The sequence below is a fragment of the Chiloscyllium punctatum genome, chromosome 24, assembly GCF_047496795.1.
Source record: "Chiloscyllium punctatum isolate Juve2018m chromosome 24, sChiPun1.3, whole genome shotgun sequence".
NCBI classification, from domain to species: Eukaryota; Metazoa; Chordata; class Chondrichthyes; order Orectolobiformes; family Hemiscylliidae; genus Chiloscyllium; species Chiloscyllium punctatum.
The window spans coordinates 64,256,842-64,282,323 of NC_092762.1; the positions used below are offsets into that span (position 1 = coordinate 64,256,842).

Genomic DNA, 25,482 nt, shown 5'->3' on the forward strand with positions numbered 1-25,482 from the left:
ACATCGCAGCCAAATTGTAACACTACATCCCATAAATAGCTCTGACAGGACTGGCCAGATATTGTTTTCTTTAGTGGTATTGATTTACGGAGGAATGATGACCAGGCAGGAATGTTAGTCAGGGTAATGGGAGAGCTCCATTGTTCTTTGAATACGCCTGTGAAAATCTTTAATATTCACACTAACAAGTAAAGCAGAAGTTAACATCTCAGATGCAGAACTGCAACCAGGATATCCAGCAGTGCTTTAGTTCTTCACTGGATTACTAAACTCAATTAAGTTCAGAAACCTCCATGGGGTCTTGAATAAAAAATCGTATGATTTGTACACAAGTGTCATGTCAACTAAATTGATTCTAATGCAAAGTCTAAAACCACCTGAACCTCAGAAATGATCATTCCATGGTGGCTATTCATTGGAATTTACAACATACAGCTGACCTCACTCCCTCCTATTAGTTCCTGTAACCACTAAGTATAACCTTTCTACTTAGAAAATTGCTGAGGCATATTTTATGGGATAATACCAGTGTTTATTTAGAATAACTAATGGCGTAAGGAATAGTCTGCTTCTTCATTAGTTATGTTGGCATCATGGACTAAGAGCAGTATTTCACTAACATTTTTATAGCATACTAGATAAACCAGGCATGAGCTTTTGAGATGGTAGTCCTGACAATGAAAACATTTAAATGGAAGTAATCCAAAGATGGATCCTGAAAGATTCCAAGGTTGTGACTATTTCCTTTGGCTGGTTGTTCCATTGTGAAAGTGGGAGAAAAATGAATATTGATACACAGTCTTAGAAACAAATAGAATTTGTAGGTTGTGAATAACTACCTCACATTTCGCCAGAAAGCAATAGGCACCTGTTTATATCAATTCCCACAAGTCCATTCTGTATTTAAGAAAACATGGTCAATATATTTCTTTGCTGTGGTGATTCCTATTCCAAATTGTTAATCAAGAATGTAATGGCAGTCTGTTACCTATTCTGATTCATGTAGAATAATGCAGTCGGTCTTTGAATTATTTCTGTCTTATTTATATCTCCCACATTATAGGAATCCAACAAACATTATGTGTATTCTAGAACTGGCCAAACAAATACTTGGTAAACTATAACTCCAGTGTTTTTGTTGCAATACCAAAATTCATCCTCAGAAATACAAGAACCCTGTTTGCTTTGGATGTTGTCTGCTGATTGAGGAATCTCCTTTAAAGATTGTTTCTAAGATGCACAACCATGCTGAGGAGTCCATCTCACTATTGAAGAACTTGATCAGAGAACTAAAGCTAGTTGTTGGTGTATACTTTTGATGGTGATTAGCAAGACACTGGATTTTCTGGCATTTCATTGTTACCTCCCCTTGGTCTTGTCATTTTTGCAATTCCAGAGGTTCACCTTATGTTTTTTGCCTGGTGAGTAAACAACATGTCATCTGCAAATAGTCATAGCCTGTGTCTTTTTAACATCTTGAGAAGTTGGCTTAAGTATGTCAAGAAGTGTAAAGGTTCCGACATGATCCTTGGGATACTCCAGAGAGGACTTCTCTTGAGGGTAGGTTGACTCCTAATCACACACACCTCTGTCTCATGTTGGTAAAGAAGTGCCTAATACATTTTAATAACCAGAGATTCCCTATAGTGTGGAGACAGGCCCTTCAGTGCAACAAGTCCACACCGACCCTTCAAAGAGTAACCCACCCAGACCCATTTCCCCTACCCTATATTTATCCCTGACTAATGCACCTAACCGGAACATCCCTGAACACCATGGGCAATTTAGCATAACCAATTCACCTAACCTGCACATCTTTGGACTGTGGGAGGAAACTGGACCACCCAGAGGAAACCCACGCAGACACAGGGAGAATGTGCAACCTCCACACAGACAGTTGGCTGAGGCTGGAATTGAACCCGGTCCCTGGGATAGTGAGGCAGCAGTGCTAACCACTGAGCCACCATGCCGCTGTCCCCTGATTCCATAGTAACAGAGATCAGACAAGAGATTTGCATGAGGCACTTTGTCAAAGGTTTTTGCAATGTCAAGGATTGTTATGTGATAAGTTTAGTTTCTTTTCAGATTTGTAACCAATCTACCAAAGCTGTGTTCTCGTTGTTCTTTTTTCCCTAAAACCATGTTATCTACCAGGGAACTGTGATTTTCAAAGTATTTTGTGAACTGAGAGTGAGCAATGTGTTCAAGAAATTTGCAAATGAACCTAAAAGGAGACACATCTGTACTTTTCTGGTTGACTTTTCTGCCCATCTTTGGATAAGTTACAGATGTTAGCTTGCCTGGTAAGTATTCGATGTTGACTGTCTGTTGAAAGAGATAGGTCAATATTAGAGCCAGTTCATCAGCTACTAACTTGAAAATTCTAGGAGATTTCTGTCCTTCTGAAACAGATGTCTGAATTTCACTGTTTTTCTCATTTGCCTATAAGTCGCTTCTTTTAATCATTCCTTTTCAAAATATACCCACTTCATAGAGCTATTACAGGTACTCCTTCACCACAGTAACTCATAAGTCACATCAACTCAGCAAAACAAAACTCTTCCCTCATATTTTTTGGACATAAAATGTAATCTCACTAGTTACCATCACACTGCTTACCTTATCAAAAGCCCGAAGAAATTTGAACAGCTTTGTTCATCAATCTTCATCATTTACTCTGTTCCAATGAAAAGCATCCCAGTTTGTCCACTGTCTGCTTATTATCTTGACAAAAAAAATTCTAAATATGATGAAAGCTTGAAGTATAGTGAACACCAAGCCAGCAATAAATCCTAATTGCAACATCTTGAACTGTGTATGGAAATCTGCAAAACTATTGGGACAACGAATTCTGGAAAGCAGCAAAACTGCAGGTGGCTTTTCACTAACAACCACCCAAATGTCTGAATGCAGCAAACTGCTATAATCATAAAACAAAATGGATGTTAATAGTCGGGTCACTTTATTTGTAAAACCAGGGTTTCACTGCAGTCAAGCAATCTCAGAAATGTTTTGTTAATGGGACATGAAAGCTAGTTGGTGGTGCTAGTCTCAGGTTTAAGTGATGTTGATCATTTCTGACAGATTTTATCAAAGTACATTTGCACACCAGAATGGAACCACATGACTTAGCTGTTTTTAATCATCTGAAAGGACATGGGAATCACTGGCAAGCCCAACATTTGTTGCCCATCCCTAATTACCCCTTCAACTAAGTGGTTTGCTGGTTCACTTCAAGGGTGTCAACCACATTGCTTTGAACCTAATTGGCAGATTACCTTCCTGAAAGGACATTAGTGAAGCAGTGAAGTGTTTTTGTACAACAATCAAAGTCATCATTACTGAAAGTAACTTTGAGATTTTAAGTCCTATCCCTTAGTATTAGATTACCACTTTCTTTATCACTACACAGCAGTATATCCCTAACAGCCTGAGGTTTGGAATTCAGTAAAGAAGTTGTTGATAGATATTAGAATCGAAATGATGTTTAAAGCAGGAGTTAAAAGGCGGAGGAATTTACAGGGAGAAGTCAAGGGGAGCAAGATGTCAAGTCTTAAAAGCAGAGCAGAGAAAGAGCAGCAGCTCAGCTGAAATGATGGACCTGCCATCTTCTCATGGCTTATGTGGTGAACAACTTTAGCTGGAGCAAGCAATAATTGTGGAAGATGAGACCACACAGACTTCTCATGGAAACAACTTAAGAACTGATATTAGGAGGTTGATCGAGATTCTACAGTAAATCAGAAATGAAATCTATTTCATGAATTGCCATAATCTGATGTCTAGACCAAGCACAATATGAGGCTGAAAGACAACAGCATGAATATGACAGGTTGGCTGGGTAGCTGAGCCAAGAATACGAATACATTTGATGATGATGACTCACTACATGGACCGTGGAGAAGAAAGTCTAACAAACCATGCAATGAAGTTGATCTACTGAAATGCTAGGTGTTGAATAAATTGAGAAATGCATGCAGGGTAGACTAAATTATTATTGACCACAGCCAAAGCACCATAATATGTTAATAAATTAAAGTCAGTGATAAATAATTTAAATACTTTGCTGTTTTACAATCTTCACTTAATTTCTCGTGTGTAAACTGATCGAAAAGTCTTTGGAATGTTACAATGATAATTCTCTGCCTGTAAACTGAATACACATTTTAAAGTTATGTCTCAGGAAATGATTGTCCATTGGCCGGCCTCACAAAACACTATTATTTGATTGATGGTATGTCAGGAGAGAATATTAATCTATTTAAGGTGGATATGTATTAAATTTAACATAACTCAAATATCTGTGTATCACTTCATCTTGTATTCATCAGACAACAAAAATCCTTTTATTTGATTGTTACTGGGGCTGTATATGAATTGGTACAGGACTTAGCTATTCTCGGATTCTGGATTAGTATTTGAAGTGTTTCTGAATGAGCTTAATAATAACTCTTATTAGTGTTAGCTGTCTCAGGTAAGAATACAAATATAGCCTTAATGTGGACAGATTTTTGCACCCTCCAATTATTTAGGTAAAACATCAGAAATTCCATAGTTCCACGCAGCATGAGTTACCATCTATTTAATCTACTTCTTAGTTCATTGCATTATTAAAGCATTAATTGATTACAATGAAAACAGCTCATCAAAGGACATTTTAAAAATGAATCCGCAAAATAGCAAGTGGAGTTTTGTAGAAATTTATGCAGGATTCCCTGGTCTTCAGCTACTCACAAATAATATGAGGAAGCTTTAATCATGTGTCAATATAAAACTTCAATGCAATAACAGCATGTGTTTATATAGAGCCTTTAAACTAACAAAACAGCCCAAGGCGTTTCACAGAGGCATGATTTTACAGAATACGATACAGAGACATTAGAGCAGAATGGTCAAAATGCTAATAGTGTCATAAAGGAGGAAAGTGAGATAACAAGGCAGACAGGGAATTGGGACAGAATTCCAGAGGTGGAATTAGACACCTGAAGGTAAGGCCATTAATGGTGGAGCAATTAGTGTGGGGAATGCCAAAGACTCTGAAATAAGAGAAGTACTGATAGAGAGTTGAGAAGGTTAAAGAGATAGGACCGGCAAGACCATGGAGGGATTTGAGAACAAGAGTGAGAACGTTAAAATCAAGGTGTTGCTCAGTCCTCTGCTTATGTTGGTCAGCAGAAATAGGATGGTAGTTGAATAGGATTTGGTGCAAGTTAGGGTATAAGCAGCAGAGTTTTAGATGATCTCAAGTTTGTGAATAATAGAACGTGGAAGACCAACCAGCAGTACACAAGAATAGTCCAATCCAGAGGTGATAAAGGCATGAATGAGTGTTTCAGCAGCAGAAGGACAATGTGCGGAGTCTGGTACTGTTACAGTAGAAGCAATAGGTGACCTGGTGAGACAATGAATATGTTACAGGAAGGGATCAAATATGGCACTTAAGATTATAAATGTAGGACCAGGCAGTTGTAAGGAAGAAAGCTGATGTTGGTGATTAGGGAGTAGAATTTTAAGCAGAAACCTAGGACACTGGCTTCATCCAATATTTAATTGATGGAAGTGTCTACTAATCCAGCAGTGGATTTCAGATAAACAATCTGCTAATTGAGAGATAGCAGACAGTTTCGGACGCATGCTAAAGAGGTAAAGTTGTCTATCCTACTCAGCAGCTTTTGTGATATCAGTTCATTGAGAAACAGCATTACCATTTCACAATGAAAATGACTGTTTCTCAGAACATGTGGAAACTGATGTGGTATTTTGGATGACATCTGTGAAGGAAACATGTAGATGAGGAATAGCAGATGGCCAAAGATACATGATTGGGGTAAGTAGAGGTAAATGTATGGGAAAAAACAGGGAAGATGTTATTTGTGACTCTCCAGGCTACACTGAGATGGGTAAAAATGGAGACAGATGACTGCAGTCTCATCCTGCTAGATGACAGTGGAGAACTGTTGGTGAGGGATCATAGAATCCCTACAGTGTGGAAGCAGGCCATTTGATCCATGGAGTCCACACTGACCCTCCAAACAGCATCCCTCCCAGACCCCCCCCCCCCCATCCTTTTCCTGTAACCCTGCATTTTTATGGCTAACCCGCCTAACCTGCACATTTTGGACTTTGGCAGGAAACCTGAGCACCCAAAGGGGGAGTACACACAGACACACTGTCCAGGCTCCAGACAGTTGCCCAAGGATAGAATTGAACCCAGGTCCCTGGTACTACAAAGCTGCGGTTCTAACCACTGAGCCACCATGCCACCCCACAGGATGGTGTGATCAATTGTGTCAAGACTACAGAAAGGTTGAGAAAGACAAGGAGAGAGTCATAGACTCAGATTTACAGCACAAATAAAGGCTTTTTGGCCCATTACAGCTGAGTGAAAGTTTACCTTTGCCCCAGGATATTATTGTGACCTTGATAAGGGCCATTTCCATACAGCAATAGGTGCCAAAACCTGACTGAAGGGATTCATACATAAAGTATTGGAAACAATAGGCACAAATGTAGATGGTGGTACCATAATTAAGAACATTGGAGAGGAAATGAAGGTTATAGATGGGGATTTTCTAAGTGACAGAGTTTGGTGTGGGTATTTTTTGAAGATAAGATAATTATAGCAGATTTTGAGAACAGAGAGAACAGAATCTGAGGAAAGCAGACAATTATATGTATCAGTTAACATGAGGACCAAAGAGAGAAGATGGGTTGAATTCAATACAAGAGTAATAGGGATGTTTCTGAGGAACTTTGGCCTGGTAGGGTCAGGTCAGCACCTGATCTGATAGTCTTGGTAGTAAAGAATCAGAGGTGAGGGTGAAAGAAGCATGAGAGACAAGTTTAATAAGGTAGCTTACCGTCAAGAAAAGGTACTAGTGTTTACTTTTGGATTTCAAGATGATCATTGAATGTTGAGCAGTTTTAGCAGATGAGAACATGAGTCCTTTACGTGGTCCACATGGGTATGACATAGAAGGTGGAACTAAGTGGGTTGGTAGTATCAAAAATGTTGTGATGAATGAAGTGGGTTGGTTTGAGCTCAGTCTGGTGAGCGGGGTGTCAGGTCTAGTCCAACAGCTGGTTGAAGGGGGATCAGATCCAGTCTTGCATGAGGTGCTCAATTTGTTTCACTCCTCCAGGACCATTTGTGCAATGATGGAGAATCTCCCAGCTTTATGAAAATTCAGGCCAAAATCACAAAATAATGGCTCAACCATTTAGAACTGAGATGAGTCATTTACGTTATGAATCCTTGAAATTCCTGATTCCAGAGAGTTTTCATGGTCACTGAGTATTTTAAAGACAGAGTTTGATAATTTTTAGATGCCGAGCAAATTAAGGAATACTTGGATAGTGGCCAGAAGATACAATTGGTAGAGTCATAGGCTCATAGAACTGTACAGCATGGAAACAGACCCTTCGGTCCAATTCATCCATCCAAACCAGATATCCTAAATTAATCTAGTCCCATTTGCTGGTTTTTCCCCCATATACCTCTAAACTCTTCCTATTCATATACCCATCCAGATGCCTTTTAAATGTTGCAATTAGACCAGCCTCCACCACTTTCTGTGGCAACTCATTCTGTACATGCACCACCCTCTGTGTGAACAAGTTAACCCTAAAGTCCCTTTTAAATCTTTCCCCTCTCATCTTAAACCTATGTCCTCTAGTTTTGGACTCTGCTATGCTGGGAAAAAAACCTTGGCTACTCACTCTGTCTATGCCCCTCATGATTTTATAGACGTCTATAAGGTCACCCCTCAGCCTCTGAAGCTCCTGGGAAAACAACCCCAGCCTATTCAGCCTCTCATTATGGCTCAAACCCTCCAACCTTGGCAACCCTTGTAAATCTTTTCCAAACCCTTTCAAGTTTCACAACATCCTTTCTATAGCAGGGAGACCAGAATTAAATGCAATTTTCCAAAAGTGGCTTAACCAATGTGCTGTACAGACACAACATGACCTCCTAACTCTTATATTGAATGCACTGACCAATATAGACAAGCATATCAAATGCCTTCTTCACTATCTGTCCACCTGTGACTCAGTTTTGAGGGAACAATGAACCTGTACTCTAAGGTCTCTTTGTTCAGCAACACTCCCCAGGATCTTACCACAAAGTGTATAAGTCCTGCCCTTACTTGCCTTTCCAAAATACAGCACCTCACATTTATCTAAATTAAACTCCATCTGCCACTCCTTGGGCCATTGACCCATCTGATCAAGGTCTCATTGTACCTTGAGGTAACTTTCTTCACTGCCCACTACACCTCCAATTTTGGTGTCATCTGCAAACTTACTATGTTCACCTTCAAATCATTTATGTAAATGACAAAAAGCAGTGGACCCAGCACCGATCTTTGTGGCAGACCGTTCATCACAGGCCTTCAGTCTGAAAAGCAACACTCCACTGCTACCCTCAGTCTCCTACTTTCGAGCCAGTTCTGGCTCCAAATGGCTAGTTCTCCCTGTATTCCATCAGATGTAACTTTGCTAACCGTCTACATGTAGAATCTTGTCAGATGCCTTCGTGAAGTCCATATAGATCACATCCACCACTCTGTCTTCATCAATTGTCTTCATTATTTCTTCAGAAACCCAATTAAGTTAATGACTCATGGTTTCCCATGCAAAAAGTCATTCTGACAATCCCTGATCAGTCCTTGCCTTTTGAAATACATATAAATCCTGTCCCTCAGGATCCCTTCCCAATAAATTGCCCAACACCAATGTCAGGCTCACTGTTCTCTAGTTCCCTGGCTTTTCCTTACCACATTTCCTACATAGTAGCACCATGTTAGCCAACCTTCAGTGTCCTAGCACCTCATCTGTGGCTATCGATGATGCAAATATCTCAGCAAGGGGCCCAGCAATCACATCCCTAGCTTGCCACAAAGTTCCAGGGTATATGTGATCAGGTCCTGGGGATTTATCCACCTTTATGTGTTTTAAGATATTCACCACAACCTCCTCAGTAATATGGACATTTTTCAAGATGTTGCTATGTATTTTCCCATGTTCCCTAGCTTCCATGTCCTTCTCCACAGTAAGCATTGATACAAAATACTTGTTTAGTATCTCCCCCATCTCCTCTGGTCCTGGAATACTTGTGTAATGACAATGCATGCAGAAAGACGCTCTTGTTAATGGTTTTACAATGTTTGTTCCCAATATCTCCATTGCTGTAGTTTCCAGACTAATACAGTGTCATCAAAAAGAATTTGGGTTAGTCTTTTGGTAGTAATCTCTGTTATGAAATGTCTCAAATGAATATATTATATCCATTTCAAATTCATCGTACTGCAATTTTGTGACACATAAAATAATTAGTTGCAATTCTAGATTAAACAGCATTGTTTCAGGGTCCAAATATATTCAAGCATGGTTCCTCTTAGCGCCAGGAGGATTGTTAAAATGCTACTTAGTATTGCAAGGTGTGCTGATTTCAATGGAAAACGGGAGAAGTCTTGTCACTTGCTTGAGAGCAATCTTAGCTCTAAGCAAGGAGGCTCATGACTAGCAGTTAAGTTTGTCAGGCAACTGTTATTAAAGTTCTTTTGAACCTTTGAGAGCTTTTCATTGATATCCAGTTGTCACTGTTATTTGTCACAGAAAACTATACTGGAGTGGGTCTTCCTGTTTGTGGAATGAATTTACGAAAACAGCTCATTTTCTTTGATCTATCTGTCTGGGTTCTAGGGCGGGGGAGGTTTATCATTGTGGTCTAAAATTAATTCAAGGGATAAAAGATGATGCTAGAATTAAGAAACAAACATTTCAAAATTCCTCAGAAGTCAATTAGCATTGGAAATGAAAATACAGATAATTATTTTGAGTCTCACCATTCCAGTTGAGTAGATGCTTGAAAAAACTGGAAAAATCTAACTAGTTCAAACCTTGTGTATGTTCTTTTTCACAAGAAAAAGTAAATAAAGAGGAGGGTTGCAGGACTGGAGTATGTTGCACACATAGCTGAGGTCAACAATGATATTCAAGGTATTTTCAAATCACCCAGTTTAAAGATATTACTGCTCTGGAGGAGGTGAGACTTAAACACAGACCTCCTGGCCTAGAAGTGGGGACATTATCACTGCACCAAAAGAGCTCTCTAATAATAGACTTCAGTTAAATAATTTTCATTTGGAACTAGCCAAGGACTAGGAAACTTTAAAGATAATTGAAGTTATGGGGGGAATAGAGAAGTGATATTTTGAATGAGGGAAGAATTGAAGACATCATAATATTAAGATGATTGGGCAATGGATGGGTTAAATGGTAAACTGAAGATTACTGTAGCAGGTGCATTCACCAACGTGTTGAACAGCACCAGAAATACAAACTTAGAAATTATCTCTGTCCAGAAATTGTATCATGCAATGCCACATCATCAACCTTTAGAAAGGCCAGATAATGAAAGTCCAAATGTGACTGGAAATAATCTGACTGCAATTTTATGAGAGGACAATCCAGATGCTCTTTACTCACACTTGCAGTGGCTGTTAAGTACTAACATTCTCTCATCAGAAGCTTAATGTCCGATTCAGGTTCTCGTAGAAACTTGGGGCTGCATTTTCAGAGAAGGGACGAAGAGGGGACAGGGGGAAAGGATGGTTGCACGTTTTCCTTCTGCCCTCAGTAAGGAAGCTGGCTACCAGCTGAGATGCCTAGAAGAAGCTCACCCACTACCCAAAACAGGCACAAGTGGGTGGGAGTGGGACTTCCACTGCTTAGTGTGAGGAAGTTCTGCCCTCAGACTGGTAGCTCCAGCAGTGCTAGATAATGGGTGCTTCCAGAACCACAGGAGGGAGCAGCAAAAAGATGGATGGCTACAGCAGGAAGTCCTAGACTTCTAGAGACCAAATGTTCACTTTAAAATAATGATCACTGTTCCCATTAACCAGATGCTTTGTCCCTCCATCACCTCTATATTCAGTGTAGTGTCTCTAAAGCCCTTCTCCTATGAACACCAATTCTGACCTTTCTGAAACAGACCCCTGATTGACTCGCCCCATCTCAAACGTGCAAACGTGTCTCTTGATCCCTGAACTCCCTCCACCTACTCAATCAAAACACATTGAGCCCTGGTCAACTCTTCCTTTCACTTCCATAGTCAGCAGGGCTATTGAGTAATGCCAGCTTTATAATAATGAGCTCCAGGGAGGGCCCAAATTCTTAGGATCCCCAGAGTCTCCCATTTTGAGCAGAGTAATTATTCTTCTTCAAAACCTTTATCTCCCTCTCCTCCCCACACATCTGTTTCTGAATTCTGGGGTTTTATTTAATATTACCATTCAAATGTTGAATAAATTTATCGGAGGTCCAGTTGATTTTTGCCATTACATTGTGGTTGTAAAACTCTCAGCTAAAATTGTTCCCAAAGTATTATAATATGAAAATGCTGTGCTTATGTACTAATATTGCAATTTCTAGCCTGCTGTTTCTGAAGTTTGTATTACTCCTTCATTCGCCCTTCATTTGTAAGCTAGTCAAACATTTTGCTGGGGCTCAATTGATTTCGGATTAAGATGTGTTCTGCTTTGCTCAGAATGCTGATGAATGTATCCCTGATATTAATCTCACGGGAACAAGTAAGATGTTATTTACCTCTGCCTAAAAACCTGAAAACCTGAAAAAAAACTAATTAAAAATGCAGTGTAGTATTTTGGGATTTTTACTAAGTTTGATGTCCTTTCAAATAAATCTCAATCCTACCTTCAATATGGCATCGCACAGTCAGACAAGGACAAGATGATCCCAGCCTCCGAATTTTCAGTGACCATCATTAGCAATTTTCCATGTTAATCAACAGTGAGTGCACCATAATCGAAAAGCCGTGTTGTGAATTTTAAAAGCGAGCTGTAAGAGTTTATCTGAGTATGAATATCAGTCAAGGTCAGAATTCTAACTGAAGCTTTCTGAACAGGAATCCATTAATTTAGTATTTGGACATTGAATTAGGTTTTCAAAGCTAAGACAGACTTTTCTCAAAAATTAAATATATTACTGTTATAATTAGTTATATTCAAACATTTTAAATTCTACATTAAAGCAAATAATAGCCTTGATACCTACCCGTCTTCTCATTTTATATATGCGCAATACGATTCTAAAATCAACAGGCCTTATTTTGCCTGATAGCTGTATTTCAGTAGTTCAGTCTACATACTATCTTCAGAATGGCAATGCCTTTCATTTCAAGCAAACTGACAATATGCAAGCAGCCAATTTAAGTAGCTAACACAGCCCCCAAGGGAACTGCTCTGGGTGCTTGTAGTTCAGAGTGTTCATTAATGAACCTGATTCTGAATCACAGGAGAAATCAAGAGGTAGAATGTTTATTAACAAGGATAACATCAATTTCTGTAGGAAAGCCCAAAGTTGTGAGGAGTGAATATTATGAAGCACTAAAAAGAATGAGCAAGTAAATGTCCGAAAGACAGATGATGCTCATTATTGAGAGATGGCAGGTAATATATATCACTTTTATTCAGCACTGCAAGTATAATTGTATTGTAAAGAATGTGACAGTCAGGTGGATCAGAGAAATCACTTATGTGTGGAAAGTACAAGCAACATTTCATATGCTACTAATTTGCAAAGTAAACACAATATTGGATCATGTGATTAAATGCACAAAATATTACCTATATACACTGAGCCTTTCCTCAGAGGATAGATCATTTAGAAGATGAACTTATGTTCATTCAACAAATCATGATCCTTATTGAGATCTATAAACCAAAACAAATAACTTGACTAAATAACAATGGAATGAAGTCATTATAAGATGTCTCCATTTTTTTTCTAACTTTACTTAAACATGAGTCAGACTCAATGCAAATTGAACATCAATTAATAGAGTGCTACATGCAGCCATTCAACTGGGCACAGTGAATAGGACTGTAATGTGTTATCACTGAGTGAGTTGTGGTAATCAACTCTCTCTGTTTTTAACACTGTCTTGCTCAATCACAAGTATTATATTTCTTCTTCACAGCACATAATTCCTTAGTTAACTCAAACAAAAATAAAGGTGAGTCAATCCAAGATTTGAGGGAGGCCTTCAGGGAGTCTTTGAAACACATCCTTTGTCCTTCTCTCATTGCCTTCCTTGAGCTGGGTGAAGAAGATTTGCTTTGGTACTTGGAACTCAGACACCCTAAGCACATGGCTGACCTAGTGGATTTGATTTTGAATGATTAGGACATTGATGCTGATGCTGTTAGCAGTTTCGAAGATGCTGATGTTAGTACGCCTGTGCTTGCAGCAGATTGTAGAGAATCTGCATGTTGATGTTGACAATGTTGATGACATTTCTCATGAGACTTGAGGTCATGTCTCTATGTATTCCAGCATTTGGAGCCATATAGAAGAATCTGATGGCTGACTGCTTTATACACAAGGATCTTGCTATTAGCACAGATGTCATAATCATTGATGACTTGCGTCCTTAAGTATCTGAAAGCAGTGCTCGCACATTGGATATGATATTGAATCTCCACATCAATCATCAATGTCAGCCTTGGATGAGAGATGGCTTTCCCAGTATGAGAAATGTATCATATTTAGGAGGATTTGTCTTTTGATTTTAATGGAGATATGGGCCGGAGTTTATTCTGAGACAGATTGATAAATTATTTGAGTCATCTTGAGGTGAAGGCATTAATTGAAGATTGAAGATTGTCTTCCAAGAGTGTAGAGATGACGCTGTCATCCACATACTGAAGTTCAACAGGTGAGGTTGGTCCATTTTCTTCTTGGATTTCAACCAGTACTGGATGAAAATCTTTCTGTCCATTCTATAGATAATATCCACATCATTGGGAAACTTTTTCATGGTCAGATAAAGAATGTTAACATTCCTTTCTGATAATTCCTTTCCATAATTGAGAGTTAGAATCTTTCCTTCGACTGATCTGTGGCATCCAGAATTGGGGTAGAGGCACTCTGTACATTTGCCTGCTGATTCATGGCAAGATGTAAACGGACAGTCATGAGGCAATTGGTGATATGAACAGGGAGCTCTGAGAGTCAATTGATGAGTTTGTTCTTCATTGTGAATCTAGTACATGGGTTCCTGTTATTCCTTGGGCTTTCCTTTTCTGAAGAAGATGCAATCACCTCCTTCTCTTAGCTTTTAATTTAATTCATTTGTGGGTCATGGCCTTCACTGGCTGGGCCAGCATTTATTGCCAATCCCTAGTTGCCCTTGAGAAGATGATGCTGAGCTGCCTTCTTTTACCGTTGCAGTCCACCTGCTGTAGGTTGACCCACAGTACTCTCAAGGAAGGAATTCCAGGATTTTGACCCAGCAAAAGTGAAGAAACAGCAATAAATTTCCAAGTCAGGATGGTGACTGGCTTGAAGCGGAATTTGCAGGTGGTGGTATTCCCATGTATCTGCTGCCCTTGTCTTTCTCACCGAATTGTCCTTGGGTTTGGCAGGTGCTGTCTGAAGATCTTTGGTGAATTTCTGCAGTACACCTTATAGATGGTACACACTGCTGCTACTGAGCATTGATGCAGGGCATGGATATTTGTGGATGTAGTGCCAATCAAGAAGGCCTCTTTGTCCTGGATGGTCCCAGGCTTAATGAATGTTATTGGGACTATACCCATCCAGGCAAGTGGGGAGTATTCCATCCCACTGCTGACTTGTGTCGTGTCGATGATGGACAGGATTTGGAGGGTCAGGAGGTGAGTTAGTTTTCACAGTATTCGTAGCCTCTGACCTGCTCTTGTAGGCCCTGTATTTATACGGTGAGTCTAGTAGAGTTTCTGGTCAATGGTAATCCCAAGTCTATTGATAGTAGCAGACTCAGTGATGGTAATACCATAGAATGTCAAGGGCTGATGGTTAGGTTGGTCTCTTGCCAGGGATCGCCACTGCCTGACATTTGTGTCGTATGAATGTTACTTGCCACTTGTCAGCCCAAGCCTGGATACGGTCCAAATCTTGTTGCATTTCAACATGAACTGTTTCAGTATCTGTGGAGTTGCAAATGGTGCTGAATCTTTGGTGAACATCCCCACTTCTGACCTTATAATGGATGGAAGGTCATTGATGAAGCAGCTGAAGAATGGTGGGTCGAGAACACTACTCTGAGGAACCTCTGCAGAGATGTCCTGGAGCTGAGATGACTGATCTTCAGCAACCACAATCATCTTCCTTTATGCCAGGTATGACTCCAATCAGTGGAGAGTTTGGCCCCGATACCCATTGATTCCAGTTTTGCTAGGGCTCCTTGATGCCCCACTTGGTTGAATTTGGCCTTGATGTCAAGGGATCACTCTTAACTTACCACAGCTGCCCTTTGCCTTCTCTTTGAGGCTCCTGCAGAACAGTGAGATCAATGTTGAAATGCCTGAGTCCTTGAGCATAAAGGGCTGCTCTTCATTCCAGACCATTGTTCTGCTCTTTGCCCATGAGATTGAATTTCACTTGGTTTTCTGAGCACAGATAGATGGACTTGCTGGACCCAGTTTTCCAGTCAGATTAGTGGTGGAAGAAGACTAATTTTAGGACATCTTTTCTTCGCCCTTTCCATACGCAGACTCAGCAGGGTGGATTCTGATGAGTTGTGAAGAAAGCTGCTGAAGCCCTCTCCTGTCCCTGTTCCAAGAGGGAAATGACTGATTCAAATCCACCAGCTATGTGCCAGTCCAAAGTTAAGAGACTTCCAAATCTCACAATCCTGCCCCTGTCACCTTTTGCTGATCACTGGAGAGCTTGTGTTGTGTGTGTGAAGGGGTTTGAATTTCTTGGGCAGGACAACTTCTAACATGGTAAGACGGTTTAACATCAGCAGACACACAGTCCTTGACAGAAGGTAGACCCAGTTCCAATGGCAAGGGAATCCCGAAGACTAGGGATCTCCATACTGCTGCCGTCTTCTTCCTCCATCACAGCTGTTGATATCACACATATATCTTCTGCCTGGGTTGCCATTGAGGACTTGTCTTGGATTGCAGTTTGTCTGGTTCCTTTGTTCCAATCTTACCATCATGGTTGGTTCTACCAGGTGTTTGGAACTCCTGACGGCATTGTGTAGAGGATCAATGGAAAACACAAGCCTCTTCATCTCAGGAAGGTGGCAGTCCACAGCTAGGCGAGAATCATACAGTTAAAGAATGCTCCTACTTGTTCCAAGGAGATAGCACTGATTTCCCATCTAATGGTGCTCTTAAAAGTTTAATCAGCTGGCCCTCGGGTGAAAGCTAGAACAGGAGTTTTTTTTTCAATTTCCTTTTGACCACTGAAGCACACACAGGTCCGGAGGCAGACGGAATTAGTTGTCTATGATGCTGACAGATTTCTGGCTGAGACATCTAATGCAAAGTACTCCAGCAAATCAGATACATGATTGACTTGGTCTGTTGTGATTTCAAACTAAAGTTCAATCTTTTTATGCTTTCTTCACTAATTGAGGGGAATATTTATTTTACCAAGTTTTCCCTCGAGGAACGTTTCAAAGGTGAACGTTCCTTGAAAACCCTGAGCTGTATCCCAGTGTCAACCTATTTATTAGACAGTCTGAGTAAACAAGACAGCATTCAGCATACATTACTCCTATCAAAGGCTCTCTTTCACCGTCCTGCTGTCCAGTCTTAAATTAGGCAGTAGACCTTACCTAGATAGACGGCTATTTCTCTGTCACTGTTTAATGCATATCTCATAATAAGCAGGTTTATAATCTGGGCTGCTGTCACATCAGATAGCTCCCCTGCTGATGTTTGAACCATCCACAAATTCCCACCCATCATTTAGCTAATTAAAAATGCTATCACCTTGAGGTTTGGATAGAGCCGCTTTTTGTAGAACATGTAATAGCTTTAACAATTAAAAATATAGCAAGGTTACACCTCTAATAGATTCATTGACTGAAGAATTGTTCAGGAAAAGCTAATTTCTTCAACTATGCTGAAATCATATTCAGCTTTTAAAAGTTCCTCTGATGACTCCAGCCCATAATCTAAGGGAAACAGTATGACTTCAGAAAAGGTGCTTTAACAGTGCTCCACAAATGTGTTGTAGAGGTGCCAGTGTTGGACTGGGGTGAACAAAGTTAGAAACCAGACTTGAGAGTGTGATGCTGGAAAAGCACAGCCGGTCAGGCAGCATCCGAAGAGCAGGAGAATCGACCTTTCGAGCAAAGGTTCTTCATCAGGAATTCCTGATGAAGAGCTTATGCTTGAAACATTGATTCTCCTGCTCCTCGGATGCTGGCTGAGGGGCTGTGCTTTTCCAGCACCAAACTCTTCGAGTCTGATCTCCAGCATCTGCAGTTCTCACTTTCTCTCAAAGTTAAAAATCAAATGACACCAGGTTATAATCCAACAGGTTCATTTGGAAGTATAAGCTTTCGGAGGGCTGCTCCTTTGTCAGGTAGCTAGACGAAAGAGCAGCATTCCGAAAGCTTATACTTCCAAATGAACCTGTTGGACTATAACCTGGTGTCATGTGATTTTTAGATTTGTCCTCTAATATGCAACAGTTTGCAATATTTTGTGAAGATGAGAGGTGCATGTTCTGTCTTTTTACAGGATCTTGCTTTTGCAATAGTCAAATGGGACATGTTTTCTGTGAGCAAATTTCAATGATAGAATTCTGAGCAAGTATTGGCAACCTGCTTTCTGAGGAACTTTTCTGATTAAAATGTAGTTGTTTTTGAGTTTCTCTTCAAAGTTACAGAGAGGGATCATCTAGCTGGACTTGAACAGGCGACATAATTTACCACTCTTTTGTTTTGATTGGGTAGTTTAAGCAAACAGTGTCATGTAAAACATTAAAAGCCATTTTAATGACTGTCAGGTCATGTGTTTCCATTCTACCTTCATCAACTTTCTCCTGTTACTCATCAAAGAATTCAATCATGCCAGAATATTATTGGTCACAGGATATGCCTCAGATGAATTATTGTAGACAATTCTAGACATTGCACTTCAGGAAAGATGTAAAATATATGAAAGGAAACAAAGGAGATTATCAGATGAGTGACTCCATTTATGAGGAGAACTGGGAAGTTATTCTTCTTGAGTCATAGAGTTATACAGCACGGAAACAGACCTTTCGGTTCTTCAATGGAATAGAGACATTAAGATAGAGCTTAATAAGGCATTTAAAGAAAATTAGAAATTTTCATGTAGATGGACGAAAGCTATCCTCTCAGAAGTATGAGCCATAGAATTGAAAATCATTGGCAAAATTTCTGCAGCTAAGATAAGAAATCTTCACATTCTGTTTTTGAGGGATCATAGACATAGGAACAGGAGTAGGCCTTTCAGCCCATTGAGCCTGTTCCACCATTCAATGAAATCAAGGCAAAATATGCTTCTAGTGTTCATGATGTAACATCTGACTAATGTGACATAACTTTTCATTGTCAACTTGGGTGATCATTTCATCAAAAGAGTAAAATACTTTGATCAAGTATCATCCCTCGCTCTGAGCTATGTTAACTCTATCTACAGTTCTTCCTTTGATACATTCCATCGTTTTTCCAGTTGTTGGTATAAAATAACTTCTTGTACAGGAGTTGGGAGGTCATGTTGTGGCAGTACAGGACATTTATTAGGCCATTTTTGGAATATTGCATGCAATTCTGGTCTCCTTCCTATTGGAAGGACGTTGTGAAACTTGAAAGGGTTCAGAAAAGATTTACAAGGATGTTGACAAGATTGGAGGGTTTGAGCTATAGAGAGAGGCTGAGTAGGCTGGGGCTCTTTTCTCTGGACTGTCGGAGGCTAAGGGGTGACCTTGTCGAGGTTTATAAAATCATGAGGAGAATGGATAGGGTAAATAGACAAGGTCTTTTCCTTGGGTGGATGAGTCCAGAATGAGAGGGCAGGGTTTAGGGTGAGAGGGGAAGAATATAAAAGAGACCTAAGGGGCGACGTTTTCATACAGAGGGTGGTACATTTATGCAATGAGATGCCAGAGGAAGTGGTGGAGACTGGTGCAATTGCAACATTTAAAAGACATCTGGATGGTATATGAATAGGAAGGGTTTGGAGGGATATGGGTTGGTTACTGGCAGGTGGGACTAGATTGGGTTGGGATATCTGGTTGGCATGGACAAATTGGATCAAAGGGTCTGTTTTCATGCTGTACATCTCTATGAGTCTATGACTCGAACTGGGAACCTTCAGTGAATTACACTAAGCAGTAAACTCTAGCAATTAAAGTGAAAGTTTATGTGTCAATTTTTGTGAACATTGCTTTTCCAAAAAATTAAATAGAGGATAGCAATTAGTTATCTTTTATCAAGTTCAGTGTCCTTTTAATTTTGCTATAATTTCATAATCTATTTTATCTTCAAGCTATTAACCCCGTTAACAATTTTTTTTACATTTCATGCAAAAGAAAGATCTCAAAACTCCGTTCAAAATAAAATTTGCATTCTGTTATTGATAAACAGCAAAATAAACATGGTACATTTTCCTCCATTAATAACAAAAGTTATTGTTTGTTCTCTTAAAATTAAGTTTAAATTACAAGTATTCGATGTAATCCATACCTCAGAATACATTTGTAAGTTTCTAAAATTCATAAAACCCATACAATAGAATATTTCTATATCATTTCCCCTTTCTTTACATTGTACTGCATGTAATTTTTTTGCAGTAGTGCTTAATTGGAGCCAAAAACAGACTTATATATTGTTTTACGTTGACATTTACAACTGAGGAAAATCCTATACACTTTTCATTTCAGGAATTAAATATATGCCAGTGATAGGAGAACAGGTAACATGGCTGATACTTTGAGCAAGGACAATGTAGGACAGAATACAGTGAAAGATGCTGAGGAGCAGGAAATGAAGGCTGCAGAGTGATGATGAAATGTCTTCTATAACAGATAATTGAATAATATTTGGCTTCTTGATAAATGCAAAGATTAAATGCAAGTACAAAACAGAAAAACGATTAACTCTACAAGGATAGTAAAGTAGAATACTGGACACAAAATACTTACTCAATTGAATATAAAAACGGGGTATGTCTTTGTACCTAGGCTTGTTCACTTTGTAAGTTCCTAATAATCCAAAGAATAAATACATTTCAATAGCAGATACTAGACACACAATCAACCATAAAGGAAGTGGATCAAACAGATGTTTGAACTAATATTAAAATACCTAATCTGCACTTTCAATTCAAAACTTAGTCCACAGAACATGAAAATATAACATATATAAGGAAATTCAGCTTATTAACTGGAGGATTGACAAGTGAAAATATATAACATTCAGATCCAAGACCACTTATTGTTAGATTTCTTGTATCTTTCTCCACAATTACAGTTAAAATATGGTTGGGGGTGGCGGGGGTGGAGGGTGAGCTAAGTGACAATTGGAATCCATTCCATTTTGAAATGCTAACCAGTTAAAGTGTCAGTCTCCATGGAAGCTCACTCTCTGTTTACATCAGGATGAAGATGAGCTGCAATTACATCATTTCTCCACAGTCACGCATCTGTGTGCTACCTTGAATACAAATAAACAGATTTCATGTCTTTTGTGCTTTTGCTGTATATATAATGTTCAGCAATACTTTTTTTTGCATGAATATGCTTTGCAATTTGATTTGTAGCATATTTCTGTTTTTACAAACCAATGTTTTTTTTCTCCAAACATAAAGGGTTAAACATATCTAATTGGATAAGTATCTCATCTTTATTCATTTCATATCATACATCCACAGGCTCGAGACTCAGGGAACATTTGATTCTGGTTCAGAGATGCTGGGAACATCAATTGATTAATATTATTACGATTCATCTTATTCTTTCAGGCCATAAAACCTCAATTAAACATTGAATTGCAATCTCCAACACACTTTCCAATGTTTGTAGTTTGTCTGCAGTTTACGAGATCATTAGTGAATTGTCACATTGCGCAGAATGATCCCTGTATTTTGGGTACATGCTCCTGCTGCCAGTTCACTCTGCAGCACTGCAGCAGAAACCATAAGGCAAGACCCTTTTCCTAGAACATAAGAGAAAGGGAACTGAATAAAATCCATTCATTCTGAAAATATGTCTTTCCAATATGTATCTGTTTATTATATTTGAAAATAATTTCCATTTGTAATTTTCCACTGAACTTTATATTAAAGAGAAAACAATTGAAAGTTATCAGACCAAATCTTACAATAATTACTTCATTTTCTGAACATCATCATCAGATCCTTGGCACCAATCAGGAGATCAACAGCAGCAAAATATTGTATTTGAGCTTCAGGGAAACAAAGCTTAAACCAACTTAAATGAGGACGAGTTTAAACAATTGAGAAATTATGAAATTTGCCACCTTTATCAGAAGTTTAATTTGAATTTGGCAGCTTGTACTCTGGAGATTACCTGGCCAAGAAGACCTCTGCATTTACTCCTGAAGCCTTTTCCCTATCAGTCTGAGGTGAACGTGGATCCCAGGCTATAAAAGCAATGAGAATTTGATGCCTTCCACTCCCAAACCGATTCCACCCATCTGCTGTCAGTTGGCATCACAGAAATTTGGAACCAGAATGCACTGTAAGTAATGGATGTAATCTTGATCTTTATTTCATCTATGATTCAAAACAATGCTGGACCCCTTTATTTGCTACCAACCTAGAATGGAATATTACAGGTTTAAGTAAAACTAAAGCATTTTATTTATTTGCAATATACCAGGTTATCATTCAGTATATCTTAGACTGCATGCCATGCTGCAATTCAGAAAGATACATATTTCAGCCCTGTTTGATTGTGCTCAGGTCTAGGTATCAATCATGTTAGCTGATAGTCCTCATGCCTCTGGGTCAGAAGATTATAGGCTCAACTCACACTTAGAAATTTGGGCACAAACAAATTCAGCCTGACACTCATTGCCAGTGCTGAGTAAATGCTGCAGTGTTATTCTTTTGAATGACGTATTAAACTAGGACTCTATCTGCTACCTGAGAGAGATAAACAAACCTAGAACATTGACTCAGAGACCAACATGGCAGTTATTCCCCAGTGTCCGAGTCAATATTTATCCTTTAATTAAAAACAGATCATTATTCACTACCACCTTGCAGTGTGTGGAAGCTTGCTGTGTACAGTTTGGCCACTGTGTTTCCTGCATTGTAAGAGTAATTACACTGCTGTAAATACCCCATTGGCTGTATAACACTTTGGGACTTCCTGAGGGGCTAAACAAATACAGGTTCTTTCGTTCTGTTTCACACAGATCCTAAGTTTCTAATAGAAACATATGCAAAGCCTTTTATTTCCGTCAATATACATTCCATCAATATAGTCTGAAATTCTGGAAATTTGGAGCAGCTCCCAACCGAGAACTGAATTCCATAGTGACCTCTCAGCAATGTGTCGGCAGATGGGAGGGCCATAAATACCAGGGCACTGGGCCAGCCGCCAAACTGCTCACATTGCTCCAAGTTGACAAAAGATGGCACAGTCATCAAGAGGCACCCCTCAGTCCAAAATCCCCTCTCATTGCAATCCATGAGTCAAAAAGTGTGGCGCTGGAAAAGCACAGCAGGTCAGGCAGCATCCAAGGAGCAGGACAGTTGACGTTTTGAGTATTAACCCTTCATCAGGAATGTGAGGGGGGAAGGGGGATGGGAGATAAATAGGACGGTGGGGGTGAGGCTAGGGGGAAGGTAGCTGGAAAGGACATTGTGGTAGGTGGATGGCGATGGTGGAGTAGGTAGGTAGGAAGGAAGATGGACAAATGGGACAGTTCAAGAGGGCGGTGCTGAGTTGAAGGGTTGGATCTGGGCTGAGTTGGGGTAGGAGAGACTTGGAAACTAGTGAAGTCGATGTTGATGCTGTGTGGTTGAAATGTCCCAAGGCAAAGATGAGGCATTCTTCTAGCTCGGATTTTGTGGTAGAGAAGGCCCAGGGCTTGCATGTCCTTGGCTGAGTGGTATGGGGAGTTGAAGTGGTTGGTCACAGGGTAGTGGGGCTGTTTGTTGCGTGTTCCTGATGAAGGGCTTTTGCCCGAAACGTTGACTTTCCTGCTCCTTGGATGCTGTCTGAACTGCTGTGCTTTTCCAGCACCACTCTAATTCAGAATCTGGTTTCCAGCATCTGCAGTCATTGTTTTTAACTATTTGTTGCGTGTGTCCCAGAGATGTTCCCTGAAATGCTCCGCAAGTTGGCATCCTGTCTCCTCGATGTTGAGGAGACCACATCAAGAGCAATAGACACAGAAGATGAGGTGTTTGGATGTGCAGAAAATTCTCTGCCAGATATGAAAGGAACCTTTTGGGACCTTGGATGGAGGTGAGGGGGGGGGGAAGTGTGGGCACAGGTTTTACAGCTCTTGTGGTGTCAAGGGAAGGTGCCTGGAGTGGAGAATGGGTTGGAAGAAAACATGGATCTAACGAGGGAATTGTGGAGGGAATCATCTCTGCAGAATGCTGTTAGGGGTGGGGACGGAAATATATCTCTGGTGCTGGGATCTGATTGTAGGTGGTGGAAATGGTAGAGGATAATGCGTTGTATCTGGAGATTAATGGGGTGGAAGGTCAGGACCAGGGGTTTCTATTCTTATGTGGATGGAGGGGTGGGATTAAAGGGCAGAGGTGTGGGAATTGGGGAGGTGTACTGGAGGATGGGTTTGGTCATGTGGGAGAGGAATTGTGAAATAGGAGGTCATCTGGGATGTCCTGGAGTGGAATTACTCCTCCTGGGAGCAGATGTGGTGGAGGCGGAGGAATTGAGAATAAGGGATTGCATTTTTACAGGAGGGGAGTGGGAGAAGGTGTAGTGCCGGTAGCTGTGGGAGTTAGTAGGTTTGAAATAGATATCCGTATTGAGTCGGTCACCGGAGATGGAGACGGACAGGTCCAGGAAGGGGAGAAGGTGTCCGAGATGGTCCAGGTAAATTTAAGGTCAGGGTGGAAGGTATTAGTGAAGTTGAAGAACTGTTCCACTTCCTTGTGGGAGCACAAGGTGGCACTGATACGGTCATCAATGTAGCAGAGGAAAAAGTGGAGAGTGGTGGTGGTGTAACAGCTGAAGATGAACTGTTCCGAAGAGGCAGGCATAGCTGAGACCTATTCAGGTGTTCATGGCTACTCCTTTGGTCTGATGGAAGTGGGAGAATTAGAAGGAGAAGTTGTCGAGGGTAAGGACCAGTTCTGCCAATTGAGCTAATGTGTCGGTGGAAGGGTAATGGTTGGGTCAGCAGGAGAGGAAGAAACAGAGGGCTTAGAGGAGTTTGCCATGGCAGATGAATGTGTAAAGGGATGTGATGAGGCAAAGGCCACACAAGGTCCTCATTCTACTTCCTGCTGTGAGTTAACCTGTAGTGTGAGAGGCTATGCCAAATGTCTGATAACTGTCACCATACCAGTTAGTGATGGGCAAGAGGGAGTGCTACCATAAGGGCATGTTGGATCAATTAGAGTGCACTTTCCTCCCAAGGATTCTCTTCCACTCTTCCCCTCACCAGCACCTCTCCACTTTTACCACCTTTCCCGTTTGCTACCCCACCTCTCCAGCCTTAACTCTGGCATCGGTTCCAGCAGCCTGGTAATGATAGACCAGTCAGCTCTTCTTCGGTTTTTAGATTAGATTAGATTACATTACATTACAGTGTGGAAACAGGCCCTTCGGCCCAACAAGTCCACACCGACCCGCTGAAGCACAACCCACCCATACCCCTACATTTACCCCCTACCTAACACTACAGGCAGTTTAGCATGGCCAATTCACCTGACCTGCACATCTTTGGACTATGGGAGGAAACCCACACAGACATGGGGAGAACGTGCAAACTCCACATAGTCAGTCGCCTGAGGCGGGAATTGAACCAGGGTCTCAGGCGCTGTGAGGCAGCAGTGCTAACCACTGTGCCACCGTGCCGCCCATAAGAATGTTAAAGTGTTGGAAAGTGTTATAAGAGATAGGATTTATAATCATCTAGAAAGGAATAAGTTGATTGGGGATAGTCAACATGGTTTTGTGAAGAGTAGGTTGTGCCTTACAAACCTTATTGAGTTCTTTCAGAAGGTGATCAAGCAGGTGGATGAGGGTAAAGAGGTTGATGTTGTGAATATGGATCTCAGTAAGGCATTTGATAGGTTTCCCCATGGTAAGCTATTACACAAAATACGGAGGCATGAGCTTGAGGGTGATGTAACGGTTTGATTCAGAAATTGGCTAGCTGAACATGGTTGATGGGAAATATTTAGCTGGTGGTTGATGGGAAATATTCATCCTGGATTTCAGTTACTAGTGGTGTACCACAAGGATCTGTTTTGGGTCCAATGCTGTTTGTCATCTTTATAAATGTTCTGGATAAGGGCGTAGAAGGACGACTTAATAAATTTATAGATGACCCTAAAGTCAGTAGACTTGTGGATAGTGAAGAAGGATGTTGTAGATTACAGAGGGGCAAAGATAAGCTGCAGAGTTGGGCTGAGAGGTGGCAAATGAACTTTAATGTGGAAAAGTGTGAAGTGATTCATTTTGGAAGGAGTA

The 25,482-nt window shown here is 40.4% G+C and overlaps 1 protein-coding gene across 5 annotated transcripts in view; it reads left to right on the forward strand.

Annotated features, from left to right (window-relative positions):
• Positions 1–25,482, forward strand: part of LOC140494638 (leucine-rich repeat and immunoglobulin-like domain-containing nogo receptor-interacting protein 2) — a 174,688-nt gene that overhangs the window by 77,150 nt on the left and 72,056 nt on the right. For 2 of the 5 annotated variants that reach the window (XM_072594038.1, XM_072594040.1), the window contains exon 2: positions 21,348–21,537. The exons of the other annotated variants lie outside the window; for them this stretch is intronic. The gene's annotated coding sequence lies outside the window, so the exon portion shown is untranslated. The remainder of the gene's footprint in view (positions 1–21,347; positions 21,538–25,482) is intronic. 5 annotated transcript variants of the gene reach the window in all.